This window comes from Aotus nancymaae, unplaced genomic scaffold (assembly GCF_030222135.1).
Source record: "Aotus nancymaae isolate 86718 unplaced genomic scaffold, 86718_ANA_hifiasm-v0.15.2.pri h1tg000067l, whole genome shotgun sequence".
Taxonomy (NCBI): Eukaryota; Metazoa; Chordata; class Mammalia; order Primates; family Aotidae; genus Aotus; species Aotus nancymaae.
The window spans coordinates 37586090-37607045 of NW_026988482.1; the positions used below are offsets into that span (position 1 = coordinate 37586090).

The 20956-nt window shown below is 39.9% G+C and overlaps 1 pseudogene; it reads right to left on the reverse strand.

The window, feature by feature from the left end:
- Positions 1 to 393: 393 nt before the first annotated feature.
- LOC135270784 (keratin, type II cytoskeletal 8-like) lies at positions 394 to 1867 on the reverse strand (annotated as a pseudogene).
- Positions 1868 to 20956: the final 19089 nt, after the last annotated feature.

Genomic DNA, 20956 nt, shown 5'->3' on the forward strand with positions numbered 1-20956 from the left:
ATTTCCCATAACATTTACATGTCTGTAAAACATCATCCTTAACCACTCAGATTTTTTTTTTTATTTCAATAGTTTTTAGGGCATAGGTGGTCTTTGGTTACATGGATGAATTCTTTAGTGGTTATTTCTGAGACTTTATTGCACCCATCACCCAAGCAGTGTACAATGTATCCAACATGTAGTTTGTTTGTTTGTTTTTGGCAGAGCTAGCTGAGGTTTTATTTTGGGGAAAAAGATGTTTTGTAGCTGGAGGCATGTACAAGGGAGGTGCCCCAGGCAGTGAACTCCCCCGTGGGTGGGCTGAGGGCTAGGGCTGAGTCACAGGTAGGTCTCTCATTCCCTGTGTTCACTCACTGGCTCTGGGGCAGCTGCAGGAGGAGCAGGCGTGGCTCTTCACTTGAGCAGAATGTCAGAGGACTTGGACACAAGCTTCTCATTGCGGGTCTCTATCTTCTTCACAACCACGGCCCTGGTAGAGCTGGTGCTGCTGAAAGAGCTGGAGCCCGCACCAGAGCCAAAGCTGGAGTCCAGGCCATAGCCGAGGCCGGGGCTTGTGAGGCCCCCACGGGCCGAGGTCAGCACACCTGCATAGGCACTGGTGGTCCTCGTATGGATACTCGTTCTGCATCCCAGACTCCAGCCCTCGCCCTCCAGCAGCTTCCTGTAGCTGGCGCTCTCGGTGTGCCGAGCTAGGTTGATGTTCATCGGCTCCTGGTACCCACGCAGCTGCCAGGCCATGTCCTGCTTGGCCCACTGCAGAGCGGCCTCCAGATCAGACAGCTTGGCGTTGACATTCTTAACAGCCAGCTCCCTGTGCTGCTTGGCATCCGCGATGGCGGCCTCCAGGGAAGCCCTCTGGCCTTTGAGGCCCTCAATCTGAGCCTGGAGACGGCTGATGTTCCGGTTCATCTCAGAGATCTCAGTCTTTGTACGCCCCATGCTTCCCGGCCTGCATCTGCAGCTCCTCATACTTGATCTGGTACATGGTCTCAGCCCTGGCCCGGCTGCAGTTGGCGGTCGCCTCATACTGTGCCTTGACCTTCAGCAACGATGCTGTCCATGTCCAGGAAGCAGCTGTTGTCCATGGACAACACCACAGACATGTCCAAGATCTGGGACTGCAGCTCCCGGATCTCCTCTTCATACAGCTGCCTGAGGAAGTGGATCTTGTCAGTCAGCCCTTCCAGGCGAGACTCCGGCTCCACCTTGTTCATAGCAACTTCATCCACATCCTTCTTGATGAGGACAAATTCATTCTCCATCTCTGTACGCTTATTGATCTCATCTTTGTACTTGTTCTTGAAGTCCTCCACCAGCCCCTGCATGTTACCAAGCTCCAACTCCAGCTTCAGCTTCTCCTGGCCCAGAGTCTCCAGCTGCCGCCTAAGGTTGTTGATGTAGATCTGGAACGTGTTGTCCATGTTGCTTCAAGGTGTCTTCTGCTGCTGCAGGAGGCTCCACTTGGTCTCCAGCATCTTGTTCTGCTGCTCCAGGAACCGCACCTTGTCGATGAAGGAGGCAAACTTGTTGTGATGGTCTTGATCTGCTCCTTCTCCTGGGTGCACGTGGCCTGGATGTTGGGGTCCACCTGCAGCTTAAGGGGGCTCAGCAGGCTCTGGATAACCATGATGGCAGTGATGCCTCCCATGCCTCTGGCCCCATCACAGCCTCCACCCAGGCTACCCCAGAAGCTGCTGCTACCCACTCAGGAGAAGCTCGAGGAGCTGATGTGGCCACTGGGCCCACTCCTGTAGGAGCGGCTACTGAAGCCCTGGCAGCCAGAGATGGACACCTTCTAGGACTTCTGGGTCACCCTGATGGACATGGTGGAGGCAGGAGTAGAGGCAGGTGGGCTGAACCAGGCAGAGATTCCAGAAGGAGCGGAGAAGCTGCTTCCTGGTCCAATGTGTAGCCTTTTATCCTTCACCCACCTCCCACCCTTCCCCCTTAAGTCCCAGAAGTCCATTGTATCATTCTTAAGCCTTTGCATCCTTGTAGCTTATCTCTGACTTAGAATATATATTTAGTTTTTTATTCCCGAGTTACTTCACTTAGAATAATGACCTCCAGCTCCATCCAAGTTGCTGAAGAAGACATTATTTTATTTCTTTTTATGGCTGAGTAGTATTTCATAGTGTATATACATTTCTTATATACATGGTGTATATAACATTTTCTTTATCCATTTGGCCAATGGGCACTTAGGTTGGTTTCACATTTTTGCAATTGTGAATTGTGCTGCTATAAACCTGTGTGTGCCTGTGTCTTTTTCATATAATGACAGGAGTGGGATTGCTGAATTGAATGGTAGTTCTACTTTTAGTTCTTTAAGGAATCTCCATACTATTTTCCTCAGTGGCTGTGCTAATTCACATTCCCACCAGCAGTGTAAAAGTGTTCCCTTTTCAACAAATCCATGCCAGCATCTATTGTTTTTTCACTTTTTAATTACGGCCATTCTTACAGGAGTAAGGTTGTATCTCATTATGGTTTTAATTTGCATTTCCCTATCATTAGTGGTGTTGAGCATTTTTTCATGTTTGTTGGCTGTTTACATATCTTATTTTGAAAATTGTCTATTCATTCCTTTGCCCACTTTTTGATAGAATTATTTGTCTTTTTCTAGCTGATTTGTTTGAGTTACCTGTGGATCCCAGATATTAGTCTTTTGTCAGATGCATTGTTTGTGAATATTTTCTCCCACTCTGGGTTTGTCTGTTTACTCTGCTGATTATTTCTTCTGCTGTGCGGAAGCTTTTTAGTTTAATTAAGTCCAGTCTATTTATTTTTGTTTTTGTTGCATTTGCTTTTGCAGTCTTAATCACGAATTCTTTGCCTAAGTCATTGTCTAGAAGAGTTTTTCCAGTGTTATCTTCTAGAATTTTTATGGTTTCTGGTCTTAGATTTAAGTCTTTCATCCATCTTGAGTTGATGTTTGTATAAGGTGAGAGATGAGGATCCAGTTTCATTCTTCTACATGTGGCTTGCTCAGCTGGGACTTTTTAAGTTGTATATAATATAAATTTTATGTAAAAGACAATATGTAACAGACAGTTTAATGTTTTATGTATTATATATTGAGAGAGTTTAAAAATAAAAGGAAATGTTTATGCTTGATTCAGCAGTGTTACCAAGTAACTTTCTTTTCCTCTAGCCTTATTTTCCCTTTCTATTAGTATTATTCTCAAGTAAAATTCTACATACAGTTTATGAAAACTGAGACCTTATATTTCTACATGTTCAGGTTTAGCAAGAAGAGGAACTATGCCTCTGTTTTTCAACAAAATACACAAGTCCTAGCAATAAAACTCAGACTGGGTCTCAAAGGCTCATGTTGGGTATGGACCCATTCTTGATCCAACCATAGTAGTTGGGTGAGTAAGGAGGCAATGAAATGCTCACATGAGCCAGATTAATAACTTGTCCACCATAGAAGCTGAAGTCAAGATGAAACCAATACTGCATAAGCCTTTGGACTCTAAGTAGGATAAGGGACATTTTTCAGAGGAAAATTGAGGGCTTCCCTCAGAAGAGCACATGAGTCATGGGCCCACAGGTTTTTTTAATCACAGCTTGGACCTGCTATGCTGGATTTTGAGCCTGGAAAGGGAGTAAAGACTTGTGCTTTCTATTCTAGGTCACCAGTAGCCTTATCATTAATGAAATTAGTAGAGATAAAGGAAATTAAACTTTTCCTGTGTAAACCTTAGTTTAAGACCTACAGCAAGATTTCCATTTCAGAACTTAGTAATGTGACATCTCCTTAGCTGAAGTGAACAGGTAAGCTAGGTTGGACAACTTTAGGAAAGCCCAGTTTCCTAATCTCTCCAAAAGATGGTTGGATGGGCTCTGCACCTGTTACAGGAAGAAACAAGGTCTTTAAAGGAAGAATTTAAAATCTCACAGAAAATACGGATGGAAAAACAGGAGGCTGAGGTGTGAGAAGGGGCAGATCATCTGGGAAAAATGGGTTCTTAAAAGTTTTGGTTATATTTCGGATTAGTTATGTGACCTCAGGCAAATTACTTAATAACTTTGGGCCTCTTCGTTTGAAAGATGATGAAATTGAATTTGGTTCCTTTTTTTATTGTTTCTATTACTTTGCTGAAATTCCCCATCTGTTCACACATCTTGTTCATCATTTATTCTGGATTTTTAACCTACATTTTATCATTCTTTAAGATCTCTATGTTATACTGCTAACATTTGGCTTATCTCTGAGTATCTCTCATTGATTGTTTCTTATATTAACCATGGGTCACATGTTCTTTCTTCATCAATGTCTCTCTCTCTCTTTCTCTCTCTCTCTGTCTCTGCTGTGTCTTACGTACTATGTGCAAAAGATCAACAGAGACATAAGTAAGCAATGCTTGCCTCCAGAAAATGACATGTTTCTTATTCTGTGAGGCTAATGTTTTGGGAGCTGAGTCAATCTAATCTAGTTTTAGTTTTGATAAAGCATTAGATTCAGTTTACCTGAAAAATTTTAACTTCACAAGGACTTGAGATGTGAGTATGGGTAAGACTTCTGGGATCTCTTTCTGTCTCAGAGTCTCTCATAGCATTTTGAATTTGGGTGCTGTTTAGAAATTTTTATTAATTTCCTACAACATTTACATGTCTCCAAAACATCATCCTTATCAGCTGGGACTTTTTAAGTTGTATATGATAATACATATGTAATATATAGCCATATATATATATATATATAATTTTCACCTTAGCCTTCTATATATATATATAGAAATATATATATATGTATAGCCTAAACTCAGGTAAGAATGTTGTCAGGGTTGTGAGGTACAGGTCCTACACAAAGATGCCAAGATAGACTCTCTCTCTCTCTCTCTCTCTCTCTCCATATATATATATATATATATATATATATATATAAAAGAGAGTTGGAAAATAAAAAGAAATGTTTATGTTTGATTAAAGCATAAACCTTATGGAATTTCTCTGGGTCCTCCTGCCCCACATTCACCCTTTAAGCACCATTGAAGGTTGGAGAGCCAACTTGTTGAAAGCCTGAGATCACTTGGACGACTTTCTCCTAGCTCTCCTGCACTGCTTTTATTCATCGGGATAACACCCTTAAGCACCCAGAAAAAGCCTCTGGGAAAGAACTGGAGAATGGTTGCCAAGTGTCTCTGTTTGAGGCTTTTTAGGTTTATAATCTCTCATGCAACTTGTATAAAGGTATTAAAAATTTATTCAAAGTTAGGCTAGTTTATCTTTATTTGCATTTTGCTAGATTTTTCTTCCTCCTCCAATTCTTACCAGGGTTGAAGTAACTTTTTTCTTCTGTTAGGAAGGTCTTACCACTTTCTGGAATTTAGCTTTTCAGGTTTCCTTGCACCCTCAGCCTTCTATACCTTATCCAGTGTATCCTTCTTAGGGTAGAAATCATGATCTTCTAGGCCCTAATCCAAAGAAGTCCATTCAGGTCATTTTGAATGATAGCTTCTAAATTCTAAAGTCATTGGTAATCTGAATAAACTGTTAGAAACAATGTGGACATGATATATTTGTATAATCAGAAACGGTATCATAACATCTCTTTTTGGCTTTTTATAGTTGAATAATAGACTCAACAACATAGCAACTACTAGGAAAAAGAGGATGATGTAAGGTGAGATACCAACACTTGCTTAAGGCAATCCTAGTCAAGACCCAGCATGGCTGAGTCATAGTTTTGTCCTTGTTGAGTTTTGGCTGCTTTATTTTGTCATGATTGTTGTTTCTATTATAAGTATTATTTTGTTTGAGGAAAATAAAATGTCTTCTTTATATGATAGTTGTTAAGATGGTTACTTTTTCTTTTAGCAGATGCATAGGAGGAAAATCTAAGCTGCATTCCATGAAAAAGAGGGAATTTTGACCAAATATCAAGGAGTTAGGTCATGAGTGGAGTTAGCATTGCTGATGGGTCTCTACTCTAGAGATATAGTTATTTTGGATCTGCTGCTGCATTGTTGCATAGGGAAAAGAGAACAAAACACTTTTTATCCCAGAAAAGTGGAAGACAGAGCTCTGACTGATAGCTCAGCATTGAGGCACTGACTCTTTCTTGCTGACTCAAGAATTCGTGCTACTCAGGATCCTAGGTCTTACTTAAGCTCCCAATATTCCCGCTGTATTAATTAAATCATCTACTTCACACAAGCATAAAGAGATTCGACTTACTTTTTAGAAGTCTAAACTTTCTAGCACTTTCTCACATTTCTTAATGTTGGCCTTTTATAGGATGAACAATTCAGTCCCCAGAAAGTCTATTAAATCATCTACAAGTACAAATGAATGACATTTAGTGCAAGGTGAGTTTGCAGCAGAATTGATTTTTTTCTCAGCTGGTATCAGTGGAAATCTACTGAATCTCTACTGTGTTCATGAAAAACAGATCATGTTTGACAAATGTGGCTGAATATTTTTATATGTTTCCTCTATTGCCTGATAAGTAGGAGTGAGGGAGGTGGAATTTATCTGAATATTTGTAAAGTACAAGACACTGAGCTCATAGGTGGAATCATTTGTGAAACTGGTAATGCTTCCTTTCTTGGGAGAGTAGAAATCTAGATCAGTGCTTAGAAATATAGGCTTTGGAGTCACCTTCCTGGGTTTAAGTCCTGATTGCACCTTTTATTTGGGCAAATTTCTATGCTCAAATTTTCTCAGGGTAATAGAGATATCTATTATTCATCTCTTATTGTTCTTTTGAATACGCACAATGGTATTTGTATAGAATTTTACACAGTGCCTAGCCCACAGTTGGTTCTTACTAAGTGGTAATTATTATAATAGGAGGAAATTAGAAGGCTTCAAGAAAACCCAGTAGCTAGTATAGTAATAACTCTCATGGACTTTCTTCAGTTATACACTCATTTTATTCTAGCCCGAAGGTGTTATTGGATATTTTCTGCCAGTACAATTAACTAGCAGAGAATTAGTTTCTCAAAATATGTTCAACTTTATAATGCATGATAAGATTTAGCCTGAGTATCTTGTTTGATATTCTATTTAGGTCCTGCACAGTTCAATATTAAATACAGTTTCTACCCTAGTGTGAAAAGAGGAAGAGAGAAATTTGGCTCCAAGAGAAATTCGGCTCCAAAATTCCCTGAATGTTAGAGTGAGACCATCTGGAATTCAAAATGTTATTGTAGGTCACTGACAGCTGAATATAGGAAGGTATAGGAAATGGAAGGCAAAAGTGGACATTATTTCTATGCCTAAACTCTAAGAACGTTGTCAGGATCATGAGTTACAGGTCCCGCATAAAGATGCCAAACAGAGCACAAAAGGATAGTTATTAATATTGTATCTGATTATTTAACTATTTCCTTACCCCCTTCCTATTACCAAGAAGGGAGGCAAGAGGCAGAAGTGTATAGTGGTTAAGATAAGCCAAAAGGTTGGAATCAGGTAGTCTGGGTTTGAATCTTTGTATTACCTCTTTATAGATGCTAGGCCTCAGCTTCCCCAACTGAAACACTGTAGTAACAATGTTTATGTTACTGGGTTCTTGTGAGTTAAAAAAAAGATAAGGTATGTAAAACGTGATGCTCAATATAGCCTAACTTTTTTTTTAATTCAGAAAAGAAGCTCAGTCTTATATATCCCCCTTCTTAAGACTAACAGTGCATGAAGAACTGATGTCAGGTGAGGTGATTCTGGGCCATAAACCACATTTTCACAGAAGGCTTCATTCGTTTTACTACTTTCAACTATACACTCACAGTAGTTATTACCTGGGGTCTGCAAAGAAGAATAGAAAAGGTGATGAGGTGGCATTTCTTACTTTATTTTCTGAACTCAGGCTAAGTACCTAGCTGTGTGTAAGAGCTTTGAAATCTACAAGGTATCATTGGTGTCAGTGCCAAGAATAAAACTGTGCCAAACCACCAATGACTGCCCTGGCTTAGCCAAGCATTGATCAGTCAGGGATCAAGGCTTTGAGATAAGTGCCAGGAGCTGTTCTGGGGTAAAAGATTTACTGGCTATAGAGGCAGCAAGCCAGCAACAATGATCCCTTCCTTTCATCAGGGATGTCAGAAGCGCTCATAGGTACTAAGGGGCTTGCTGCAGCAAATACTCACATTCAAGACATCTCCCTTTATGAGCCCTTTTGTGGTCTCCCACCATTTCTGTCCAACTATAGAGTAAAATTTGTTATTTCAATAGAGAAAGTTTTCAAATACTGGCTGCTATGCTAAGTATGTAAAAAGTTAGATGCCCAGAACAACAGAGTGGACTCTTAACATGCTGTCTCATTTATCTTTGTGGTCCCCTAGGCTTAGCACAAAGCTTAACATACTGATTCTTTTCAAAAAAATTTGTTGATCATCTCACTTATACTCCCTCATCTATTCATGTATAGAGCCACCCAATCCAATTTATCATGCCCATTATGTAGATGAGAATATTGAGGTTCAGAGAGAGGCAGGAACTTGCTCAGGATCACATCCCTACTCAGTAGTTGAGCAACGCTAGAGTTCTTTGATTGTAAGCAACAGCTATCCATTGCAGTAACTTAGGCAATAGGCAGATAAACCGACAGACAAGTAAGAAGATACTAGACAACCTGTGGAATTGAAGGGAGAGCTGAAGGTTTAGATTTTTGGGAAAGACCTGAATAAGCATCCTCAGGGGTCTTGATAGCAGGAAATCACAAGTAGTCTTTTCACGATTCTGCCATCAGGTCTTCCATCCTCAGCCACCTCATGTATGTGACTGCCCAAGATTCAAAATCCTGAAGGGAGATTCTGATTGTCATCAAGTCAAATCTTCAGTCTTCCACCTAAGCTGTGGTCAGGGACTCTGGACTCCATGAATGACGTCCCTCTAGAACACAAAGGATCAGAGTCAGGGTCAAACTCTCAAAGGATGCCAAGAAACCAGAAAGGCAAACAAAAAGTGTTATGAAAAGAATGTACACTGCATGTTTAAAGCAGGACAAATCCTTTCCCAAAGGCAAAAATTTAACTTTAAAATACAGGCAATTTAGCTGTCTAAAAAGTTTAGAAATAGGCACCTGCTTGACATAAAATGATTCCTTTAATGAATGTAGCTTCAGACTGATGGCTAATGATCAAGGCCCTTGGGGCTACCTCTAGCTTTACTTCCTGATGCATGGCCCCATTTCTGTGTTGGAAGTAAGGAAACTTGCTGTTCCAGGGCTTAACCTATATCTAGAGAATGACTCACACATAATGAAGAAAGTACCTGGTATATAGTATCTTAGCCCTTGCTGAGCACTTCAATCCCTTGAAAAATCCTATTTGCAGGATTTTTAAAAACAGTATTACTCATATCTTGGACAAAACTAGGGCTTTCTGAAGTAAAACTCTGACCCAGGGAGAAAGCACGTTAGCCTGAGGACAAAGAGGACTGAGTTTGGGTCTGTACTCTGTCATTTGCTAGTTTGGACAAGGCTGCTTTACTTTCCTTGACCTCAATTTGTTAATCTATATTATTAATGAAGATGTTGAATTACACACTTTTTTGTTTGTTTGTTTGTTTAACTAGATTACTTTTATTACAGTAAGGAGTAAACTTGAATTAATAGGTTTAGGAATTAACAAAACCAGCTTGTGTTTAACATGCACCGAATTACACACTTTTTATTGAAATAGTATAACAAGTGAATGTGAAGATAAATAAATGCCTTAAAACTTAATAAAACTAAATTTCACTTTATAGATGAGCCTTACTTTCATCCTTTTAAACACAATTTTGAGACATATAGAAACAGACAAGAAGACAGCAATCAAAGTTTTAAAAAATTATTTAAATTGCATATCTATCCTGGCTCCCTGACAATGTAAATCACCATTAAGATATTATGGCCACTACCTTCTGCCCTCTGCTGAAGTGCTTGTTTTGAATGCCTGAGCACTCTGAGATGCACCCTCTCCTCACTACTACTTCCCCAAGTTATGAGTAACTTGGATAAACTGGTGGGCACAGAGGGTTAACGGCCCACCCCCGCCTCTTTTTAATGACTTTCTTAGGAACAGAAATGTTAGGCAGTGTTGGTATTCAATCATAACTCTCAGATCTCATCTGAGGCACTTGGGCAAGCTCCCCTCTGAATATAAACGTTAAACAGCATATAAGCATAAACAAAGAGAACATTATTAGAGAGATTCTGTAAATATCATATACATTCTTTCTTTTTATACGTAAAATTAAACTTCTTTGGTGGTGCCCATAGAGTTTAATAGTTATATTTTATTTCCATCACTGCAAAGAGATAGGAAATGGCATTGGGTGTCAGCGGGTCTTCTTGAATAACCCAGATGTTCTTCTGAATTCTGAGGATACAGCCTTAAGCCTTGTTCTCAAGGAACCCATAGGTGGTGGGGTATGGAGAGGGAGTACTCTCAATTATCCCTTCAATACATGATAAATAGTGCAATAAATATCTACCTGTAAGGCTGGTTAAAAACCACCTTCTTCAAAGCCCAGCCAGGAGCTCAAGTGTTCTGTTCACCCAGCTCTTAATCAGAGTAGGGAAGGCGTGAAAAAGACATAAGAGATAGATTCATGAACAATACTTGTAGCTTTTATACGTGATCTGCAACCTTAACAAAGGTTTTTCCTGACACTACCAAAATGAATTCATCAAAAGATTGCCTGCTGATGAGACTTTTCTGCCACTTTGCTGTTATTAGACTCCAGGGAGTAAATGTCTCTCATTATTATAAAGAGGGAATTATGGGCTTTTTCTCCATAACCTAGAAGACAATCTTATCTTCATTTTCTTTCTTCCAGGTGGTTATGTTGAACATGTAAATATTCTTCCTGCTGTGAGTATTAGTTTAGCTGGCCAAAGATGCTCTATTTTAAAGATGCAGATGCAGGAAGATAAAAGCTTCAGAAACACTGCATTGATCAAGACTGTCCTGGCTGTCAGGATCCTGGTTTAGATGGTGGTAGCAATGAGACTTTTGGTGGGATAATGTTGAAACTGTACTCTGTCTTAGTCGTGGTTTGTTTTTTGTTACAATTATCATGTGTCTCCTCAAATGAGCTGAAATATTAAGGGGCTATAGTATAAGGATACAGGAGCATTTTGTAGGGTGTTAATTATAGTCTGACCTCTGAAGAGTCTGGGTTGAAAAACTGAGTATCTATTCTCTCTCTCTCCTTTTCTCTCTCTCTCTAAGGCCATATGGTCTCTCATTTTCATTTATTTTTGCACCTCCGCTTCATTCTTCTCTTTTTTCGACACTCCTGCTGAATCTCCATCTCTGCCCATATGGCAGAAGACAGCTGCCCCTGGCTTCCTTATTCACATGCCCTTGACATTCACATGTCAAGCTGTGAGTGAAGACTAAAACCCTCATATCTGTTTCTTCAAGCTTCTAGGAAAGAGTCTCTGATTAGTCCTGCTGGGCCCATTTTATCTACCTGTGGTTCAATCAGGAATTTCATGGAAATCCTAAAGGCTAAACACGGACTCCCAAGAAAAAAGAATTCTCTACTTAGCGTTGTGGTGAGCCCTTCATGAGCATTGCCTTTGTCTAAAGTTTACAGAAATCCTATGAGGTTGCTATTACAGTCTCATTTTATATGTAACAAAGCAGAGTCTCTAAACAGTTAAGTAATTTGCCCAGGATCATACACTGGGCAATATTTCTAAAAAAACCATTTCTTTTAGAGACAGGGTCTCACTCTGTTACTCAGGCTGGAGTGCAGTGGTGCAATCATAGCTCACTGCAGTCTCAAACTCTTATGGTCAAATGATCTTCCAGCCTCAACCTCCTGAGTAGCTAGGACTACAGGTGCTTGTCACACAACAAGTTTTGATTTCACTATTTTATTTTCTGTAGAGATGGTATCTTGCTATATTGCCCAGGCTGGTCTTGAACTCCTGGTCTCAAGTGATCCTCTCACCTTGGCCTCACAAAGCACTGGGATTACAGGCGTGAGCCACTGCTCTTAGCTCCTGCACCTTTCCCAGCAAGCTTTTTACCATCACCATCTCTTGCACTAAAACAAGGTTTCTCAAATTTCAGTCAGCATCAGAATCACTCGTAGAGCTCATTGAAACCAACTTATCTGGGCCCTATATTCAGAAATATTGATTCTGTAGGCCTAGGGATGAGGCTGGAGAATTTGCATTTCTAACAAGCTCTTCTGTGAAGCTAATGCTGTCTTGGTCCTTGCTACTTTGAGTAGTACTGCTAGTTTTTGTTTGCCTTTCTGATTTCAAAGCTGCTTGGTCCTTGCTACTTTGAATAGTACTGCTCTAAACAATCAAGAAGTTAACTTTCTCATGAATTAAGAAATTCCTTTGAATTGTAGCTATACCCTGTAAATAATCAGAATAAAAGAAGCTCCTGTGAGCTCATTTATTTGCTTTGTCTAATCCCAATATTTTGCTCATTCTGTTTTTAACACATCTTCCTAAGAAAGAAAACCCTTTCTGACTTGGGACACTTGCATTTAGAGGGACTTTCAGTAGCGGATGCATACATAATTTTGGAGGCCATTATTGAAGGCACTTACATACTTTTTTCCCCTAACCCTCCACTGAGATTTTTAAAAATCAATCACTGCAGTGCTCATCAGAGAAGTGATTCTGAATAACACTGCCTCACTAGGAGATGGCAGAGATCAGTTTCCTGAACTAAGATATATATGAACTTCACTCTTCTAATCCCATATAGTTTTTAAGTTTTGTAGACAGCAAGGAAAATGAACAAACTACTACTAAACACAGAGATGAATCTCACCCATCGAGTGTTGGATGAGAAAAACCAAGCACAAAAGAGTACATATACTTCATGCTTCCATTTATATAAAGTTTTAAGCAATCAAGATCTATGGGGATGGATGATAAGACCAGACCTTGGTTGCTGTTGGGGCAGGATAGTGACTGTGGGGCACAGGGGTGTGGGTTGAGGAGGTGCGCTCCCAGGAGCTGGTGATGTTCTGTTTCTGACCTGGAGGCTAGCTGCATGGGCATGTTCAGTTTGTGGAAATTCATGAGCTTGTATATGTATGAGCTGAGCACTTTTCTGTGTATGTTGTTATAGCCAGTATAAAAGATTCAGATGTGTTTAAAAAACAAGTCATTTGTAGAAAAGCAGTATATGAACTGTATTGACAAACTTATTGCAAATGTGCTGTACTTTGACATCTAGAAAGAACAAGCCTGAAAGGAAAGTTTCCAAATCATGACTGTCTCTGGGTGGTGGAAACATGGCTGGATTTACTTTTTGGGCTTTTCTGTGTTGTCTAAATTTTCTGCAATGTGCATACATTGCATTTATTAATATATCTTAACATATTTAGTTTTTATTTAAAACATTGATTTTGCTAAAGTAAACGTAAATGAGAGGACCCAAACCCACCAAATTCAGAAACAGAAACCTTCTGCAAATGTCTATTTAATACATGTATCAGAACAAAAAAAGTGGCCATGGGAATTGTGGGACCTTGACAATTACTTTATCCCACATGAATGGTATTTCCCAAGGGCCTCTTTCAGGTTCTATTGGTATTTATAAAGCAAGATTCATGAGGAAAAGGCACTTAGTAAGCAAGGAAATGATCCTTTCGTGAGATTTGCAACACAGGATACAAATGTCCAAGGGCCAAGTGGTAATAAATGAGATTTTTTACCAAAGCTCAGAGATACCGAAAACTACAGAAAATCCATTAAGTGTTCTCCAATACTTTTAATATTTGTGACAGTGACAAAAATTGAATAAAAATATAGATGTGTTTGTGGCAGAAATTTATAATGCATTCTTTCATTTTTTCCCCTTGAAACTCTAGTAGGATAAATCTTTTCGAAAAGGTTATACATTTTATGTTAAGCACCTCAATGTTTTTGATGAAAGAAACCATTAAAGCTTCTTGAGTATTCAAAGAAGAAAAAAGAATGATGATGTGATCTTCCATTCTGGTCTCTCACTATTTCCTGAAACTTCACTATTCCTGACTGTATCAAACACCTAAGGAAGGGAGAGGAGTCATTGGTATATGACTATATCAAACACCTAAGGAAGGGAGAGGAGAGCCCAGTGCTAACCTGGTTGGCTGGGTGATCACTGCACTTGCAATATTTTGGAATCAGTCTCCTTGGGTTTTAATTCTGGCTCTCCCAATTGCTGTGTATGGAACTCAGGGAAAATCATTTAGCCTATCTGCATCTCAGCTTCCTCGCTATAAAATGTGAGTAACTTTTATTCCTTCCTCATAGGGTTATTATAAAGATTATAAAAAATTACATGTGTACCAGTTATCATTTTTTTGCTTTTCATCTCCAAATTTACCCTTGGATACCTGCTCTGTGATAATGGGTGGACATCCTTTAAGCATTTCTCCTTTACCGTAAACACAATGTTAAGCTTTCTCAGTAGCAGGCACTGGAGACACATCAGAGGAGAAAAGGGGCTCTCTTGTGCGTTCCTGGAGTTGCACTGACAGTCATTGGTGTGGGTGGGAAGACATGCGGTGAGGCTCTGCTTTTATCATGAACCCAGAGCATAAGTCTCTCCATGACTCAGCAGCCCCAGTTAGTCTCACCTGTCCATAGTCTTTTCAACAGGGCACTCCACATTGAAGCTTTCTGCCCACACCTCTCCAACATCCTCTGCAAGCCTGCATGTCCAGTTATCAGCCATACCACACTTACACCCCAACGTTTACTTCCTGCTTGTCCAGCAACTGTAGACCAGCTCTGACTTAGCAAAACAGCAAATTTCTCTACCCACTAGTGAGTTGCAGCCTTCTCCAATGAGGTCTGAATCCCAGCCTTGGTAAGGTGGCCCCCTTCCAAGTTTGTCCTCTTTTGGATATTCTCCCTCAGCTCTGGTACTATTTAGAGTTCTCTTATAAATTATTATTTTTTTCCATAGGATTCTGCAAACTTTGCCTGTAAACAACATAGTAAGTTAAACAGGGGAAGCTTAGAGTCCTCAAAGACACAGCCTAGGGACAAATGCAGCCAGTGGCTTGTTTTTGTGCAGCCTACATTCTAAGAATGTGTTTTTACATTTGTAAAAGATTGCTTAAAGAATGAGGAGAAGGAGGAAAAGGAGGAAGAGAAGGGGGACACAAAAGAGAAGAAAATAAAGAGGAAGACTAGAAGGAAAAACAGACCTTATTTGGCCTCCAATGCCTAAAATCATACCATCTGGTCCTTCACAGAAAAAAAGTCCCACCTACTGAAGTATACACTAGCAATCTGTATTTTAATAAACCCTCCTGGTGATTCTGATGAGAACTAAAGTTGAGAACCACTGGATTGAGAGGAGCTATTCCACTGACCATAGTGTTGGTCCTTAACCTATCTTACAAATGACAAAAAGTAATTCAGGATTTGTGTGGGAGCTGGCAGAAAAGAATTCTCTTCTCCTCTGTAGTGTGGTGTGAAGATGGAAGTTCTGCAGCTGTTTTGGTACCACAGGGGGAGTGTCTGGAGCTGGCAGGTGAGAGGCAAGACCCTGAGGACTAAGCCAATACCACAGCAAGCCAGAAAAAAAGGCAGGCAGAACTCAGGGCCTGGTGGCTTCCTTGGAGCTGCTGGATCAAGCTCACCTGCCTCAGAACTTGTCATATATACGTCCCAATAAATTCACTCTAGAGAGGTGTTTTTCAGCTTCAGGACTGTTGATATTTGGGGCTAGATAATTTTTTGTTGTAGAGGATTATCCTGTCTTGTAGGCTCCAACCACATCCCGGACCTCTACCTTCTAGATATCAATCAGCCCAGCCCCTTAGTTGTGGCAACCTAAAGTGTCTTCGATTTTGCCAGATGTCCCCTGGGAGAAAAAAATCACCCATAGTTAACAACAACTGCTCTAGAGTTTCAACTGTGTTTTTGGACACAGCGTTATAAATACTTAATGGATCGTGTACATCTTGAAGCACTGGTATATATACTAAGATTAATAAATTCAAAAGGTTTCTCTTAGTAACGAATGTCCATATTCAAGGAGATTATCCTTGAGATATTGCTCCTTAAGTGAATAGACTGGATTCTTGCTTTGAAGAATATCATCACAAAATGCCATCTCAAAACCCACATTCCACATTAGCCCCAGAACTTTCTGGGCATTGTTTCTTATGGGCTTGTGCTCAGAGTTCTCATTCTCAGTGGAGTTTAACTTTGATGTGTGCCTTTCTGTATGTTCTGTGTAACCCACATGACACTACGTTCTCATTTTCTGATTTCCATGGAATCATTTTTGGGGGCACCACAGGCATGGAGAACAACCCAACAGGAACAGTCAATAAAGGGTAGACATTGGATCTTAGCCAAAAGGCTGATAATTGATTAATAAAGGGTAGAAATGAGGTATGTGCACTTACATGGATTCCATCACTGTTGGGTATGAATTTTGGTTAGCTGATTTGGTTCAGGTGAGACTATCACATTGATTAATATCCCCTGGGCATAGTAGAAGTGTGGGTAAAAATATAAATTAAATATTTGTCTCTCAGGGCTTAAAAAGTCATAATGTGTGGTAATTTAGGCCTCAGGCATCAGTCTTTAGCTCAATTTCTTGGCCCTCACCACTGTCATCTATCAAATTAAAAACAAGCAAAAGAACCTCTCCTATTGTATTATAAAGGCAGTTCATCTCTCTCTCGATCATCTCTAAACTCAGTTGGGGGGTCTCTTTGCACATTCAGAGATTCATCACTGTGCTCAGCCAACAGAGAGAGCCTTTTCCTCTAGGTCTTACCCTTTGCCTCATCTCTACCAGGGAGCAAAGTAATATAATTCCCCAAAATACACCACTCTGTTACCCTTTCAAGAAAGGACGTGCTGCCCAGCTGTGTGAGAACAAGGTCAGCAGACAAGCTCTAGGTGTCAGCTCCTTCAAGGTTGTCATCAGCCACAGAGCCTCCCTGCCCAAAGTCATGCCTTTCCTGAAAAAGCCTGTATCCATTGCATTGTATTGAGAAAACTGGAGACATAAAAGGACAACTATTTTGGTTTAATAAAACATTTGAAAGTCGAAACTTGCTCTAAAGATTCCCCGTGAGGTTATCCAAGGCTGTGTAGGGTCTGCACCTCAAATCTTACTCAGCATCTGCTTCTGGAGCACATAGTCTGAAACAGAGATTTATGTTCCCATTACATAAAATAATCCATGCTTATTCATTAACATTTTTGGGTGTCTACTCCATGCCAGACACTGTACTAGGTATTGGGGTTACTACAGTAAGGTGATACACCTGTGGTTTCAGCCCTGTGGAGCTTACATTCTTTTGAAGGAAACTGACAGATCACAGGCAAATGAATTAAAGTGGATGAGTGAATGAACTGGAAGCTCTCTAGTGTATCATTGTTGTGGTTGACCAGCTGGTATTTTGTATACCTTAAGTAAATTGACCCAAGCAATTTTACTCTGGATCTTTTGCCAGAATTTGCTTGTAGAATATTGGACAGTCAGTTGTCACTGGGATTTCTTTCAGTTCAATGAATTTCTCTTTTGCCTCCTCATTCTTTATTAAGAAAATTATTCAGACTGTAGCTTGCTGGTTTTAGACATCCCCACTGGCAATTGGGACATCTATTTTGGAGATATAATTGAAAAGACTGAAGAATACACTGAGGACCTTCTGGCTAATAGATGCTGAAAAAGAAGCCAAGATAGTTTGGTCAAGATTTCTGCAGTTCCTGAGTTTCTAATCACAACAACAAAAAATGGCCTTTATTTCCTATTGACCCAAACAGTGGCAACATTTTAGTCAAGGTGATTTAGAGGAGCTTAGAAAGAGAGGTGGATTCTTGGGCCGAATTGAAGGCAGAAAATGGGTTATTCTGCCATTAGCTTTTACTCAGCAATTTTTTTTTTAATCTCCCCAAAACACTTTAATATTGAGTTGAACTTTTCATCCCCTGGGAATTGGACAGGCTCTAGAAATAACATATACAGATTGGTTGTACATTTTCTCATGAACTATTATCTTTCTAAGCTCCCTAGTGTCAAATTAGCTAGGTCTAAGAAGTTATTATGGCATCCAAACCACCATGTATGTTTTGGGATTATGATGTAACCCAGAAATATTAACTCCCGCATGTGGGTGCCTAGAGTCTTGGCAAAGTCCCCCATTAGCTAGTTAGCCAGTGTTTGAAATAAATCCATAAATAATAACAAAAGTTAACAATTACTGAGTGCTCACTATATGCTAAGCAGTGTGCCAAATATTTAATATACATTTTCCTACTTAAGCCATATAAGTATTCTGTAAGGTAGACATTATCATCATTTCCCTTTTGCCAATATGAAAAATGAAGCTGGGTTAAATAATTTACCTTAGAGACATATAGCTCTGTAACACTATTACCTTCGTCACAAAGTAAGATGCCAATCATCTGGAAGCCACTAAAAGTTTATAATGTAATTGTTCCATTTTCAGCAACTCACAACATCTTGTTTATACATTGCTTCTGACACTGTTCTAATCAGCCTCTGTGCCTGGAATTAAAAATCATCCAGTCCATTTTGATTCAATCCACTAGAAGATTCATATGGTCATGAAGTGTTTTAGTTTCTAGGGAGGGAAAAGAAGACAAAAATAAAAAGATGCATTTTCTGCCCTCAGTGAAGTCACAGTCTATTAGGCTGTGTTAGTCTTTATTTTCTTTGAGTCTATGATTCTATTCTTTGTTTCTTCACTATAGTTTGTGGAAGTTGGACTAGGAAAGTAATGGAAAAAGATTATTTCCAAATAATTATTGATATAACTATTTAGAACTCAGTTACTTTGCTATTTGGCAAAATACCAAGCAAGTTTTCCTGACCAAAATAGGGATAGAACCTATGGCCTCTATCTCATTATTAATGTTAATATTAAGTAAGCAAAGCCAGCCTGATACCTAACTATAATGATCACCATTTATCTGGGATGTGACTCCAGTCACCAACTGATAAACTCTGTCTTTTGGAGGACACTGTTGTCTTCCTATCCAAAGAAATATGCCCCAGAAGTCATGTTTGAATTGCATAGCCCAATGGGCCATGGCTGGTAGTCAATAGGTTAAGAATACCCAAGCCAAGTCAACTAGATTATTTTCCTGGGATTCTCAGATGTTCTACCTCTATTCTTGCAAGTGGTTGAACCAGTAATACCTAAACTTGGGGGCAATGGGATAGCCATTAGTGTGTATGTGCCAAAGAGCAAAGAAAGCCTGTCTGTTTCTAGAAAGGCAAATACTGATGTGTAAAGGGAAACAGCCATGAGAAATGAAGAGAAAGTCATGAAAATATTTGGATTTCTGGTTCTAGCCTGGTTTCATAAATTCTGGTTACAAGTCATTCCCCAAGCCATTCCTTTATTCTTATAATAAATTCCCATTCTTGGCATAAGCTAGCCCGAGTTGGCTTTTGTTACTTGTCATCACTGACACCTAAGTGATACATAAACCAAACAATCTTTACTAGAGTTGTCATGTACAGTTGTACACTGCATAACACTGGGGAGTGCCAGTCACATTATTGATTGCATTACATAACCATATGCAGTGTCCTGAATTTTATGGTCATTGAGTTTTTGAGCAATATATTTCCTGAGTGCTTAACTCAATTCATCAAATATTGATTGAGTACCTATTCTACTTAATCAATTCTATTCTAGAGATTGTACTAGTTATAGAATACAAAGATTAAAAACAAAAACAGTCCCTACTCTCCACATGGTCACAGTCTAGGAAAGCAGACCAACAAAAACCAGTCACAACATAATGTGATATAGACGATAAAGAAGAATTTCAGAGGGGAACATAAATAATAACTTCCTCAGGAAGTGTCAGGGGAGGCTTCACAGAGAAGGAATGCCTAAGCAAATTCCAGGTAGTAGGAACAGCATGTATAAAAGTATGAGTAAGTGTGGGAGGCTGAGGCAGGTGGAGCACCTGAGGTCAGGAGTTCAAGACCAGCCTGGCCAACAGAGTGAATAAAACCCCATTTCTACTGAAAATACAAAGAAATTAGTCATGTGGTGGCACGCACCTGTAGTCCCAGCTACTAGGGAGGCTGAGGCAGGATAATCACTTGAACCTGGGAGGTGGAGGTTGCAATGAGCCGAGATCATGCCACTGCACTCCAACCTGGGTGACAGAGTGAGACCCCATCTCAAAAAAAAAGAAGTATGAGTAAGTGAAATAGCATAGTATGTTTGCAGAACTGTGGACGGTTTGCAGTTGCAGAAGGTGGAAAGAGAGTAAGGAATGAAGGAACAGGGGCCAAATCACAAGAAGCTTTGCATATCAGGCTAAAGGGCTTGTACATTATGCAGTAAACTAAAGCTTTTTACATTGTAGTAACTGAGTGACAAAAATAAAATCCTAAGCTCCACATCCAACTGAACAAACCCCCTTTTGGTCAAGGAGACCTCAGAGAAACATTAAAAATTGAGTTCCCAGTAATGACTGGATAGGAGGTAGGACACACCTTAGTACGCCCCTTGTGTTAGTCCATTTTCACAGTGCTGATAAAGACATACCCAAGAATTGGAAGAAAAATAGGTTTAATGGACTTACAGTTCCACATGGTTGGGGGCCTCACAATCATGGCAGAGGGCAAGGAGGAGTAAGTCATATCTTACATGGAAGGTGGCCGGCAAAGAGAGAAGAGAACTTTTGCAGGGAAACTCCCATTTTTAAAACATCAGATCACTTGAGGCTTATTCATCACCATGGGAACAGCATGGGAAAGACCTGCCCCCATGATTCAATCCCTCCCACAATATGTGCGAATTATGGGAGCTACAAGATAAGATTTGGGTGGAGATATAGAACAAAACCATATCACTCCTCCTTATTAACCTTTAACCAGAATTCTTTCCGAAGGAGTACACAGAAACCAGCTCTATAAAACAAAAAACAGATGACTTATTCCTTTGTCATGATTAGCCAATCATCTGAGGGTGTGACCAGATTCTCCCTCCATCTTCACAGTTTCCAGGTGACAGCTCACCAGCTTCA